Raw genomic sequence first — 14,783 nt, 5'->3', positions numbered from 1 at the left:
TTAATCAACAAAAAAAATAAAAAGCATGAAAATTCACAAACTTTCACCTAAAATCTTCCTTGAGCAACAACTGTCACTATGAAAGGACTTGCTGTTATTTAAATTCTTGCACTGCACAATTTATGTACATTTTCTTCAAAACAGTTCCTTAGAGGTAACAGAAATCAAGCTCTTTGTGAAAGATTTTTTAGGAAAAGAAAAGTCCTTGCTATTCAAGTGTTAAATGTTTATTATTGCTGTCCATGGAACACATACGGTACCTTATATACAACTGTTTTGCAGATATATGCTGCTTAACTGCTTATGATGAAACCATGTAATCCAGATTAATATAATGACCATGGTAGTGTTTCAATGGAATATGAAACAATATAGCAGGTTAAATAAAGATTAAATATATATATATATATATATATATATATATATATATATACACGCACACATCCACCAAGCTAAAGTTTCTGTTTCTTTAAAATAGTGAGCAAAATATGCTACATTTAAGGTCAGTTATTTTTATTTTGTTCTAAGCCTGTTTTCAGGAATAATGAATTGTTAAACAGCTAAATTACTGCCAGTTAAAAATGTAGATTTTCCCTTTTCTGAAGAAAAGTGCAGCACAGTAATTGTTTGTGGCTCATTAAACTTGATTTGTTTCATTTAGATGGAATCAGCTCGGAGACAATTTAGTTTTCTCCAGCTTTTGGACTAAATGTTCTATTTGTTAGGTCAGGAAGTTCATGCGTGTGTTTGTTATCTGCAGTAAAAACATACTTGTTTAAACTATGATCCTGCATCACAAGTTGTAAAGATAAAACCAGTCGTAAAGGTTGACACTTAAAGTGTTCAGTGAATGTTTTATTGCTTTGATGTACAGTATGAAGACACTTTTTATCGTTATGAATCTTTGAACACAAACATATCTCTCCCATACAGCAATACATTCAATGCTGTCAAATTTGGTGGAGTTTGGACACTATTTATTACATCAATAAACAGGTCTTGAAGAAAAATACACAGTTCTAATAAACATTTGAAATGATTGGATAGTTGGAAAGTTAATACAATTTAATGATTAACAAACCACACACACACACAAACACACACGCACGCATACATATACAGTACCTTATTTAAGGTAACCTCAAATGAAACACCTGCTTATACAAATGGGTCAACAGAGGGTTTGGATCATTGAGCTGTATACAGAGTTAACAAAAATGCAATCATGTTTAATGGTTAACGAATGGTGTTCTGTGATGAACTGAAGTTGCGGATTCCGACCGCTGCTGGTGAGATGAGTTTAAAAGCTCCCTAACTGCTCATGCAGTGATAGGACGTTCGCTTGGAGAGTGAGGTCACTGGTTCACGCTCCGCCCTACATTGGTGCTGTGACTCCATTCTCATAAATTGGCTGCTCAGTCTGAGGTTAGGGGGATAGCAAACACTGTAATTATGGAATCTGACCTCTGCCTTTGATGACTTTAAAAGCTCTTGTGCTGTGGTTAAGATGGTAGCTTGAACAGTGTAAAGTATCTTGTTTACTCCCAGCCTTCTCCATGTCACATTACCTGTATTTACCTATACTACCCCCACACCTCCTGAGACTAATTTTACAAATTTTGAAAAGATGGTCACCTTGCACGAACTTTAAAGGACTTTTCCCCCAAAAAGTTCACATGTTTCATGAACACAATGGAAGCCAAGCTGCTCCCGAACCCTAAGGTTGGAGCGTGTGTGTGTGTGTGTGTGTGTGTGGGGGGGGGATGTGGGGAAGGTCACATTTCCTTTTCGTGTGCTGGACCCTCCACTGTGGACAGTGTTGCCAATCCAAAACCAACAAACATCAATTTTATTTTAATATTTAAGGTTTAGTTCATTACCTGACAATGTACAGTATTTGGCTCTTCAACTTTCTAAAGTGCATCTTGTATTGTGTTCAGGGTTCTTCCCATTGCACATAACTGAAAACCTTTCACATGTTGGCGGAGTGCTACTTTGCACTAGATTCCCAAGTCCACTGTTAATAGTAGTTCACACAATGAATTTCCATTCTTCACAGAGGCAAGATAAAAGCCAGTAGCTTTTTACATAAGCAGTGGGGAATGTTCCAGCGCCTGATGAAGTGAAACCCCGGTGTGAGACCCGACGCTCACACTCCCTTTGCCTAAATAATTTAATATTATAAGTGAAACAAAAGGTTGTAACACCGCTATACAGTTCTGTGTACATTTTCAACGCAACCCAGAGTTAAGCACTGGCAACACTCTTTGTATAGTAGTACTCAACCAGACTTAACCACGAGCAAGTACATTGTTGTACTTAATGCAGGAGGCCAAAGGTTAAGACTGTCTAACACAAATATCTGGAACCCAAACGTGGGCAAGTAGATTTCAACATATGAAAAACTACAAAATGACATTCTGGGAGTGCAGTACAATATGCATGCTGTTTAACTATGGAACTACTGTATAGTGCAATATTTTTTATTTGGATACACTTAAAATAACACATCCAGCGACATGAGTGGTGCTTTGTAATTATTTACGTCCTAGCTTGGTCTGCATTTATTTACAAAATAAAGGTAATATAGTGTCTATCTTTTCTGTGCTCCTCACTTAATCTATTGTCAACATCATCTTCAAATAATATAATTCTGTCTCCCCCAACTTCTCAAATATTATGTTTCTAACATCACAAAAACAGGTTATCTAGTAAAAATGTATTCTCACATGAATGAATATAAATAAACATAAAAATCAACTGCATCTACCAACTATATTAAGATAATTTTAAAGGCAGTACCAATTAACAATATCAGCAACACTTTAAAATAAAATCAAGGGTGCAAATGACCAACAAGTCATAAATGAATTGTTGAAGGACCTGAAGAAAAGTTGCTAATAGTTAAAATGAGAGGGAGCTGCCTCTATCAAACGTACAGCTCACATAATCCTGTCAGACCACGTTGATTTGTACATTGTTTCTTAAAGTCTCTGTTTTTTCAAAAATAACGACCATTGAGGATCAACTGCAGGGGATATGTTCATAAATTAGTTTGAACACAATTATCTTTATCTAGGTTTCGACTGTGCTCAAAGTTTAAGTGCCTTAAGGAATCACAAACAGGAAATGAAGTGTGACAGATCTGCCACTGAGCAAATCATTAATGTTGTGTAGGGAGATGTTTTTGAAGTGAGTCTTAAGTTCTTCCAGCTATATTCCAGCAGTGCGAAATCTCAAAGTTGAGCTAACAAGCAACATTTTAAGGTACAGACTGTGGTTCTTGTGAACTCCTTCAGCGGGTTCCAATCTGGAGTCCTGCCTGACTATGGAAAGACAGAGGAGGGGCAATCTGGCAGTAATAATATATCCCTATTTACGGTCAACTTTAGCTCACATTTGTTTTTCTGTGCTGTATAATTCCTTAGGCAGGCTGAAGTTTCTCCTTAGGAAAGGCTGCGTGTAGTAATCATCTACTAGAATTGATTGGAAGACAAACATTGCAAAAAGAGCTATTTTTTATTCAAAAAATTTTTTAAAAAAATATATATTATATATATATATATATATTATATATATATATATATATTATATATATATATATATATATATATATATGGGTATATACATTTTAAACATATGCAAAATATATTGGTTTTCCACATGATAAGGGGTGGAACTCCTTATTAGATTTTGCACACAGGAATTTTACTGCCTCAGTTAGCCAGTCTTGCTTTCTTGTGGGTTGCCTGAGAATCTCTTGAGTCTAATCTCCATATTCCTCATATAGTTACTGTAGTATATTCACCCGGTGTGCATGTGTTGGGCTTGTGCGTCATTAGAGAATAAACTTAAATTACAGGATCTTGTTTTGGAAACGGCCCTGAAACCCAACCCCTTGGGTAAGTCACAACCTTGCGTAGTTGAGAAAGGGAACACTTATATCACAGCCTCACCATCAGGCACAGTTTTCTCGCCTTCCTCTCACTATAGTATGAAAAATAGTATAGTGTACTATAGTGCACGTAAAAACTTTTCTGTTTTGATTATTTTCATTTAATTTAAGATGTGTGATTTACTTAACAAAGAGAGAGGCAGAGAGACAATCTTGCTATATGCCTTAATGGATATGCAGTTCACAACCACATTGACATAAAACTTAAACACCTTCAAATGCGTTCAGGTGAAGTGAAAAATTGAAATTTTTAGTTCCAGTATTTTCAATTCAGATACTAGCTCTTCTGTGGAGTAGAAACAGCTACACTCTGATTGATCTTTCTTGAGTGCTCTTTGCTTCCAGTATGCAAACCTGTGGTGTCAAATAGACCAGGCACCACAAGCAAAATGACTTTCCCAGTCATGGAAAAAATAAATAAAAAAAATCAAACAATCCACATGGGTAAAATATTAAACGCTAAGATTGGGGAATAAGTATATTTGAAAGTCACCAAGATTTAAACTGAATCCTGCAGATGTGCTCCAATCATTGTTATCTCACACCCACCTTAGTTCTGCTGCTAATTTCACATCAATATTAATTCTAGTTAAGTTCAATGTAATTTTGTGATATTATGTAACTCATGGCTGCTTGGCATGTAACAAGTTGTCTACTACTTCGTATATACAGTAATACTTCTAAATCAATGCAACCCATTCAGAAAGATTTAGCCAGCAGATGACTTATTAAAAGAGATATTTTACTGACAGCAATGCAAAGCACAGGGGGAATGGTAAACTATGTGAAGTTACCATGGTACAGTATGCAAATCTACTACCCCAGCATATATTAAGCTTCACAGTCAATAATCGACTAATGATTCATTAATGAATTGCTGTCAAACACCATACTGCAATGCATGGTTGCAGGATCTGTTTTTTACGGATGCCACAATAAACATGTGCAGATTTTCTTTTATCCTTTTTGGTATCCACTTAGCCCACAATTCAGAGCTACTGGGAGCTATTGCTCCCCATTTATGCCAAGCCAATACATTTCATGAGAACCAAAACCAGAAATGAATCAACTGACAACCATGAACAACAGTGGGCTTTTAGAAATATTGCAGTAAGGTATTCAATGTTATTTGTGTGTAACATAATGCTATATCTTGTAATAATATGTTATCTTATCAGTGTATAATTTCTTTCAGGCAAGGGTCTCTGTTGCCGTGACTCCCATAGATTCCAGATTGAAAGGGCTGGTCTCCAGAAAAAGTGGGTCATCCATTAAATTGGTATTGTTGTTGCATGTTGCAGAGAACAGTGTAGCGAAGTGTGAAATATAAGACAGTATACAATTGTCAATATGAGTCTAAAAAACATAATTGCCCACAATAGAGTGATCTGGTATTTCTTTATACTTACTGAGGGAGTGTTTATCGAACATGAAGAATTGATGAGGGCCTTTGTGAATACCAGATTAATATCCAAATCAAAACAATTATTGAATGGCAATCAATATCAATTATCTTGGTAAATAGAACCCCATTTATCAATGCACATGGAAATGTTACTGTAGTAGGAGGACAAGAAACACCTTTTATTATTGTACATTTTGTAAGAAATGTTCAGGAAAGACAAGCTGACTACTGGGGACCGTTTCTTTATTCAGCAGAATTTAACATGCGCTTACCTTCCACAACAGCATCACAAAGTCGAGCAGAATGGACAGGAAAAAGAATCTGGCAGTCAAGAATGCTAGTGACAAAGCGAAAGGGACAAAGGAGAGGAAATAAAACATCTGGAATGACATTAACAAATGAGTAAGATTCCACAGAGGATGGAAAGAAACTGAGAAACATGTATATGCTACACAAACTGCTTTGGATCCAGAGTTAAAGAATTGCCCTGCCTTGTAGCTATTTACTACCCTGCAGCAGCTATTGTAATACATACTGTACAGTACTGTGTAGTATCTGTGGTTCACTTACGGTGTATACCCATATCTGAAACACATCTTATGCGTTTTATATTTGCTGTTGATGTGGTGTGACAAATGTAATTATTGTTTTGGTCTGGGTTTCAGTGTATGAAATTTGTGTATAAAAAAAGATTTTATAAACAAATTTATTTTTCAGATATTATAAAGGGATTTCAGCATCTTCTTCCAATCTTGTGTTTATCAATTTGCTCTTCCCATATCTTTCTATTCTGAACCTTAGGAAACTATTCAAGTTAATAAAAATGTGCCCTAGTTTCCTATTCAAGTTACTAGAAAGTAATAATTCTGCTTTAGAATTACCAGCACCACCATGTAATCTACTGGATACTTTCTTTCATTTTCTTAACACAGTATGTTGTTTTCCTTCTATATTTAAAAATAGAACTAAAACTTCACTTTCCCTTATAGCAGGCTTCAAAATCTATTTCTAACAATGGGAAACAGAACATTGGTAAGAATTAACAATGTCATATTTTTGCACTAAATAGTCCAAAACAATCATGTGGCTGCACAGTGCACATATTAAAGTTAATTCACTTTTGGTCAGTGTGATTCAGATTAGCCAGTGGAATTCCAAAGTTCATTATAAAATCATTTATGTAAGAAGCAAACAGGATAAAAAAGTGTAATCTCATCCTGGATAACAAGTACTCATTTACATCAAGTGGAAAAGTTAAAAACCACAAATGTGGTTTTAAGTTGAAAATGCAGCCAGTGGTTTACTATGACAGGGAAGATGATACACAACTGAAACTCAGAACCAACTCAGAAGCATCACTGGTTTCTCCTGTTTTAAGCGTAAACAGATTCTTGGTCGTTCTTCATCTGATGATGGATCCACTCTTATCGGTGTAAGTAGACCCCTGCTATATGCACTGCTTCCACCTTACACACATGCTCAAAGTTTGAAAAACTACTGATCGTAAGATTGGGTTACGGAAGTTGGACAGACATGAATATACCAAACATTATTATAGATTGTAAATCAAACACACTTTGAGACATAGCTCATTATACGAAAATGTGGAATTGACTGGCAATTCCAACAGTTTATCCTACTATGTTGTACTGACTCAGTAAATAATCTGTATCTGGTGCAATAAACCACACATAGGCCTCAGCAGAGCTCAGTCTGAATGACTCACACAACCTATAAGTTCAAAGTACCTGTCTATTTCATAATATATATGGTAGAAGGAGAGAGAGAGAGAGAGAGAGAGAGAGAGAGAGAGAGAGAGAGAGAGAGAGAGAGAGAGAGAGAGAGAGAGAGAGAGAGAGGGGGGGGGGGGGGCAATGTTATGTGATCCCATTGTGGATTCTGTTCCTCTTGATGAGGCTGAGTTGTGTGCTTTACCTCTGTATTATATGAATATGTTTCGCCAGTCAGATTCTGGAATTTCACTTTTTTTTTCAGACAGTGCTATAAATATAGACTCTTTCAAGTACATAACAGCAACAGCATAGGGTATTTGTTTGTTGAATTCCAAAAGATTTGCAAATGTGTTTTATATTTTGGTCTGCCAGTCTGTTTAGTGGTTCATTTTCAAGGTTTGCTGTCCATCAGCAGCTGTTAAAAACAGCTTATTCAATTATTTTTCACAACTTAGTAAAAAATAAATCTTTATAAACCTGTGTACTGCATTTGTAATAACATGCTAGGAATGTTACTATGATTTTTCCAAAAAATCCCCATTCCTTATTTAGCTTTATTAACCCTAGACATAAGAACCATGCGTGTTATTTTTTTTAAAACTAAACCCATGTGCTGTACATTAAAAGAAAAAGAAGTGCAAACATTTATTGCAGCAAAAATTAACCTTGAAGGCCCTTAGCGAAATTAAGTTGCCACAAAAACATCCTGCATGCATACAGTAACTTCATCACAGACATGAATTTATACAGACATGCAAAAAGCAACAAAAAAAATTGTGAAACATACATTTATGATAATGAGATTGAAAGTCAAATGAACTATTGCAATTCAACAGTCATAATATGAATCAACAGTTTCTTAGATGCACAGAGAATTAGTTCATATATGATGCATTAATTTTCAAAACTCTTTGGACAGTAACATTGTGATAATATTTATAAATGTACTTACAAAGTAGCAGCATTGTTTTATATTATATATATATATATATATATATATATATATATATATATATATATATATATATATATATATATATATATATATATATATATATATATACTATATATATATATATATATAGTACACAGAGATTAAAGAGAAATTACAGATTTTATTCTTTGTTGTTGTTGTTTATTTAGACCCTTTTATCAGTGCGTCAGAACCAGCCACATAGAAAGAGAGATTTCAAACAATAATTGGAAGCAGGTGTTATGAAACGAAACTGTCTGCTGTGACCTTGGCTCTGATTTCCACATCAAAACAAATCCAGACCAGCATAAGAGCTGGGTTATGGGTTCAGACGAGACGGCTTCACTTCCTATTGTACTTTTACTTAAACGATGTGACTTTTACTCATGAAGAAATAAATAGTTTCCTTATTAATTATCTTAGACCACATGTTCCCTGCTGTTGGGATTGCATTATAATACAAGTACATGAAAACCCTTAACAGAATCATTTACAGATCACAGCATTAACAGAAATAAAAGCACAATGGATGTGTAACAAAGACTGCAAAGGATCACTCTGATAGGGATGCAATGGTACACCATTGTGGTATACCATAGTGATATATAAAATTACACTGTCAATTATATATATATATATCTATATATCTATATATATATATATATATATATCTATATATATATATATATATATATATCTATATCTATATATATATATATATATATATATATATATATATATATATATATATATATATATATATATATATATATATGTGTGTGTGTGTGTGTGTGTGTGTGTGTGTGTGTGTGTGTAATTATTCTAGCATTTAGTGATTCCTGACTATATTTTATTACTTATATAGTGATTATAAATTCCATACATTTCTGTTGATGTATACTGACTTTCCTTATGTAACTCACAATGTGATATGTCAGAATTATTACATTGTTGCTACCCTTGAACATGTAACTGAAAGTTAACCCCAGTGATTATGACATTGTTCCCAAGTAATGAAAGACATTGATTTAGTATGTACTTTATGGAAAGAGAACTTCAGTTAGGCATACACATTGCATTAACTTATATAGTACTCTTAAGGTAGGGCAGTTCTATATTATACACTATTACAAGATTTCATATATATTGCTCTCTACTATAATGTTTTATCAGCTGATCTTATTAATGGCAAAGCATGGTAGGTATGAATATGAAAATGCTCAGGATGGTTCACTCATGCATGTTTGGGGGTCACTGCTTTAATAATAGATCACTGACTTGAGAGTACTGAAGCAGACAGTCCAGTTTGAAACAGGTTAGAAGGAGTTCATACATGTTAGCAAAGAGAATTTACAACATGTCAGTGTTGGTCTGTGCAAGTTCTAGAATTCTACACCTATGGAAAATGGTACTTGTCCTGGATGTGTCTATCAGAAGAAAGGGAAATAAATGCATGCATAGCAGATTTGGCTTTGCAGTGCCATATTGTTTTCACACACTACTGAGAACCTTCAATCAGTATCCCAACTATCCACTGGCGACCCAATTAAAGCCTAATGTGAGAATGGTACAAATCTGTCACGATAAAAGACCAGTATTGAGTTGCTATTGTGCTGCATGGGATAATCCTTCCTGTACCATTTAGCATATGGTAGAAAAATAATAAACTACTATTTAACAACCACTGTGGGGACCTTGTACTTATTGTAACACCAGTTTTATTAGTTACATAACAGTTTGTGTGTGTGCATGCTTTTCTTTACAAACTGAAACAAATAAAACAAAACAAAACAAAAAAAGAATGGCCTAATTTATTGCATTTTACCATGCTCTCCAGTCCCAGGCCTATGGCCTACTGCCAAACTGTAATATTTCCTTTGCTGCTTGTTCATAAAGACATTCAGGAAAACAATTGAGCACAATGAGGGCCTTCCTGTTCCGGCAGGCATATGAACCATCCAGTATGCTTGGAATGAGTCATATAAATGAAATTTCCATTCACTTGCAAATGGACCCTCTCAGCAGCAGCTGCAGCCATTTGAGAGAAAAAAACTAAACAAAACATTGAGCGCTAGATACTTTAGTTCAGGCAGCTCCGGTACACTGGCCTTTTCAGAATCAATTTAGGCTATATCCATTAGGGAAATGTGTGCTGATTGAAGTAGCATTTTTTTGTTGTTGTTTTTGTTGTTGAAAAAAACAAGTCTTAAAAGAAACTTTATTGTAAATACTTTTTTTTTTTTAATATAATTTGTGTTTTTAACATGTAGATTACAGAACTACACATATATTTTAACCAGGTAATATACAATATACAGTTCTTTTGCTCCTTGAAAACAGTTGGATAAAAAAAAAAGACACACATTCACACAAGAGTGGTTGTTTGCTTTCCACAGTCTTGAGTCAGCAGTGCATTGACACATATTTGTTTAAATGTAATCTTGATTAATGTTGGGCATAATTTAACAACTTAATCTTTATGTATGAAGGAAGGAAAACAGCTTTCGTGTCAATGTTAATGACAGGGTTTTCTGCTGTGAACTTAGGGTATGTTTTTCTAATGAAACAATGTCATGCAAAAACCTAATATATAATCATTGAATCACTGAGCCTCTACATATAGCAAAGAATGCCTGAGTCATAAAAAAACATACAGCTATTTAAAGCTTTAACATACTAAGCATACACTCAGTACTGAAGAAAACAACACATGATTCAACTGCATTGTCCATGCTTTTTCCATTAAGTTTTGGGCATAAATCAGGATATTTTAGATACCTTACCCATCTAAATGTTTAATTTCTACAGGCTTCCATAAAAGTGTCTAATTCTACAATAGTATATATTTGTATTGGTCTTGGATACTATTCAAGTTTCGCATGTGTGTAAATTTTATAACTAGAGTATGTTTTCAAAATGCAGCATAAAGTAGTTTTATAACTATAACATCCAGCATTCAACTTTGAGACTGTTCTGATTTTAAAAGATATTCAATTTTAACTCATTTCCATGCATTCCTTGGGTTTTATTTTCTTCAACATGGCTCTGGGAGACAGCTTAATAGTTTAGTTGATTGGTCCCCAGTGAACTTATACCACGGGGACTACCTTGAAAACCAATTGAAGTCCGCCCTGTTTGTTTCCATCACCTGCAGACTGGGATCAATCTAATTTCAACTGGGACTCTGTCAGCCCCAGTTAGAATTGCAGGTTGGCAGAACTCGATCACTCCAGCTTGCACTGAAGAACGTTACCTTATGAGCATACAATGCAACTGATGTGAGTGGCAGGTTATAAAACTCAGGCTGCTAGCTGTAGGCTGATGGTGTATTAGAGTGTAGATTTTAGATTGCAGATGAAACCGGCTGTAGCTCCACTTTATTATTCAAAATATCTGCTATGTCCAAAAGAAAGTTTCAAAACCAGCAAAGAACCAAATATCAGTCATGAGAACAGGAAGAGCAGTGGTATCGGTCCTCATGTTTAAAAGTAATATGAATGCATTTGAAAGGCCTTGGTCATCATTCCTGGTATACCACCCTCACTTTTGATAAATCAGTCAAATGTGCAGTGTGTCAGTAAGAATACGCTCAGGTGCTGAAAGCTTGTAGGAGGGCATAGCTGTTATTAGCCAGTGGGTAGAAAATCATTGGAGTTTGAAATGGGAGTAAGCCAGAAGAGAGTGAGGATGGTTGTTATAAAATTACTCACTGTTGTGAACCATCTCAAAACATAATAGGCCTTTGGAAGTGCTTAAAAGGTATAGAGCTTAGTGCAGGAAAGACTGAGAAACTATTGCCCCTTCAATGCAGGTGGTTAAGCTATGATATTCTGTGAGTAATAGAAGAGGGATCTGATTTAGCCATGGTGCTAATTACAGTTGATCCAAACCTCATAAATTGAATAAGCTCTGGGATATCATACACCATCTTGTTTTTACTCATTCTTTACAAATGTGGTGTTTAATTTGTTATGATTCAAAGTACAGATAATGTCCTGACCTTATTAATACATTTTGTTAATGGAGGCGAAAAAATTGCATAAACTACATTTGGCTGAGACCCAGCAGCAAATATGGGAAAAGCTGCATTTATATGTTCCTTTAGTAAGCATCTAAATTCAACATTGAACTTAAGTGCTTTCTGTTTGTATTGTTTGCCTATTTATTTATTTACAGGATTTTACAGGAAGCAAGTTAATTTACATATTGATATTCATTTCCAGTGAGGTCACATTGTACTTGTAAGGAAAAGATGTAACCCACATCAAATTCAATCCTCAAAGACAGAGTTGTGGTAAATTTATTAAAGAATTAAAAAAAAAGAATAACACTTGAATTGATTAGTACAACTACATGGAAAAATGAACACTTTCCTGCTTATTGTTTCTCTCCTGCTTATTGTAAAATACATCATGCAGAGTCTAGGTTAAAAACTAAAACATGACAAGTTGAGTGCATTGAGTGTAGCAAGGTTCTTCAGTAGAGATAGTGCGCATTAATTAATGACATGTCAGGAAGCACTTTAAAATAAAGTATGTAGTAGAGTTTATATTTATGTAATTGAATTGTGAATGTGTGAGTAAGTTATTGTTTCTCTGGCTAGCATTGACACCCACCAACACACTGTTTTTCCTTCTTTATGCAAGTCAAGGTTGTTATAATAGTAAAACACACTAGTGGAGGCTTTGAGTAAATGCTGCTCATAATGCAGAAAAATGCAACATGTCTAAGACTTTTGCACAGCAGTATATATATATATATATATATATATATATATATATATATATATATATATATATATATATATATATATATATATATTATTGTGGAAGGGTGGTGGGTAATTCATTGACACAGGAGACAGACAGGTGCCCAGTTTTATTTCAGGGTGCTGGTTTTTCTTTAGTCCCGCAGATGGCGCTGTGGGTCCGTGGTCTGATTTACTAACGATGGTAAACAGAACCACGGGCATACCAAGCGATGGTACACAATACCGACGCCCTTACAGGTGCTTCGAAACAATAATTCAAAACAGAAGGCACAAAGAAACAGGGAAAATAAAACAGTAACAAAAACTACAAAGAAAAGGTGCTGCACTTTGCAGCGATATCCCGGTCAACGCTGCCCGTGTGACCCAGATCACAGTCCTACACTGCCGGCTCACTAGCCTGCTCTGATATACTCATCAGGGGTCTGCCCAAGGGTTCCCCGCCCTCAATATCTCGCTCTGAACCTCTGTTTCTTTCTCTCCCCCTGGTTCTCGGTCGTTGACCAGCTCTTCCGCACTCTCAGCACGTTTAACAGGGCAGAGCTGAGGAAACAACAGAGCATTAATTTATAGGGCTAACAATCTCCCAAGACGCGCCTCTCAGCCATTCAGAGAGGGGGAAAGTCCACACACCCACTTTCCCGTGTCACTGCCATGACTCACAGACGGTTGTTGGACGACTGCCGCCCTCTTCCTGCAGCCCGTGAACACGCCAGCAGAGTCAGCCTCTCCCTGCTATATATATATATATATATATATATATATATATATATATATATATATATATATATATATATACACACACTTTTTAAACAAAGGCTTCGTTTTAGAATTGTACACCCCTTGGAAGTTACAAGAACAAGAACATGTAGTCTACAATGCAGTTTCCCCTGATGAAAATTCCTTTTAAATTGCTAAGTTAATTCATTCAGGTACAAGTGGGAACCTTTTCTGTGAACTGTCATGTTTAATCATAGTCTTGTGTAGTCAATTGGATATTGTTTCCTTTGTTTTTAATTTCTGATCGGCAAGCGACCTTGGATTGGTTTCAAGTTTGTCAAATTTGTGAAGCATACTGGCTTGTTTATCTAACAAAATGAGTAGTCCATAGTCAAAGTTACTGAATTATCAAATGTCAGCTGTGTAGAATTTCATTTTTGAAATGATGTAATTGTCCATTTAAGGCAACTGAAATTTAAAACACCACTCTAAATTTAGCTTGGCTCCATGTACAAATGGTGGCATTAGGCAGTTGGGCACATCTGTTTGCTTTGATATGGTAGATTTTTGGGGTATTCTGAACATCTGTCCTTTTCAGTTTGAGCAGTTGTTACAGGAAAATATTGTTTAACTGAACTTTGCCAGCCTTATAAACCACAGCCACCCTCAACTGTGTGCATTGCCATGGCAATTAATTTTTTAATTCTCATTCTTCTGTGTTCTTTGTGTATTTTATTGCCTGATGCATTTTAGCACACAGCATGGTTTCTTGGCAAGTGTGTAGTGCTGTGATGTCTAAAAATAGTTGAGCTATGCAGTTCCAAAAATGTGCACATATGAACCTTCATAACATTGCAAGGTTAAATAAGGTCTATGGTATTATTTCTAAATGACATGGTATTAGATCAAACCCATGTCCATAGGGAGTTTTCTTTTCTTTTCTTTTTAACTCAAATGTTCTGGATTTATGGAGTTTGACAGTTATCTACTGGAAAAGTTTCCTAATGCATTATTCCTTCAGATGGGATTTGCTGCAGTGGAAGCAATCGCTTTTCTAGGACATCTTAGTACTTTCAGGGCCATTTATGGCTTTTATCCTTTATGAAGGGCAAACCTTCCTAAGACAAGGAAATCAGGATGCAAATAGCTGAATAATCTGAGCATTGCTTTAATGGGTTGGCTTATCAGGGTTTTAAGCAATGAATGTGATGATTAAGTATAACCCTGGT

Source organism: Polyodon spathula, chromosome 14 (genome assembly GCF_017654505.1).
Source record: "Polyodon spathula isolate WHYD16114869_AA chromosome 14, ASM1765450v1, whole genome shotgun sequence".
Classification (NCBI taxonomy): Eukaryota; Metazoa; Chordata; class Actinopteri; order Acipenseriformes; family Polyodontidae; genus Polyodon; species Polyodon spathula.
Note: the sequence above shows the minus strand (reverse complement) of the source record.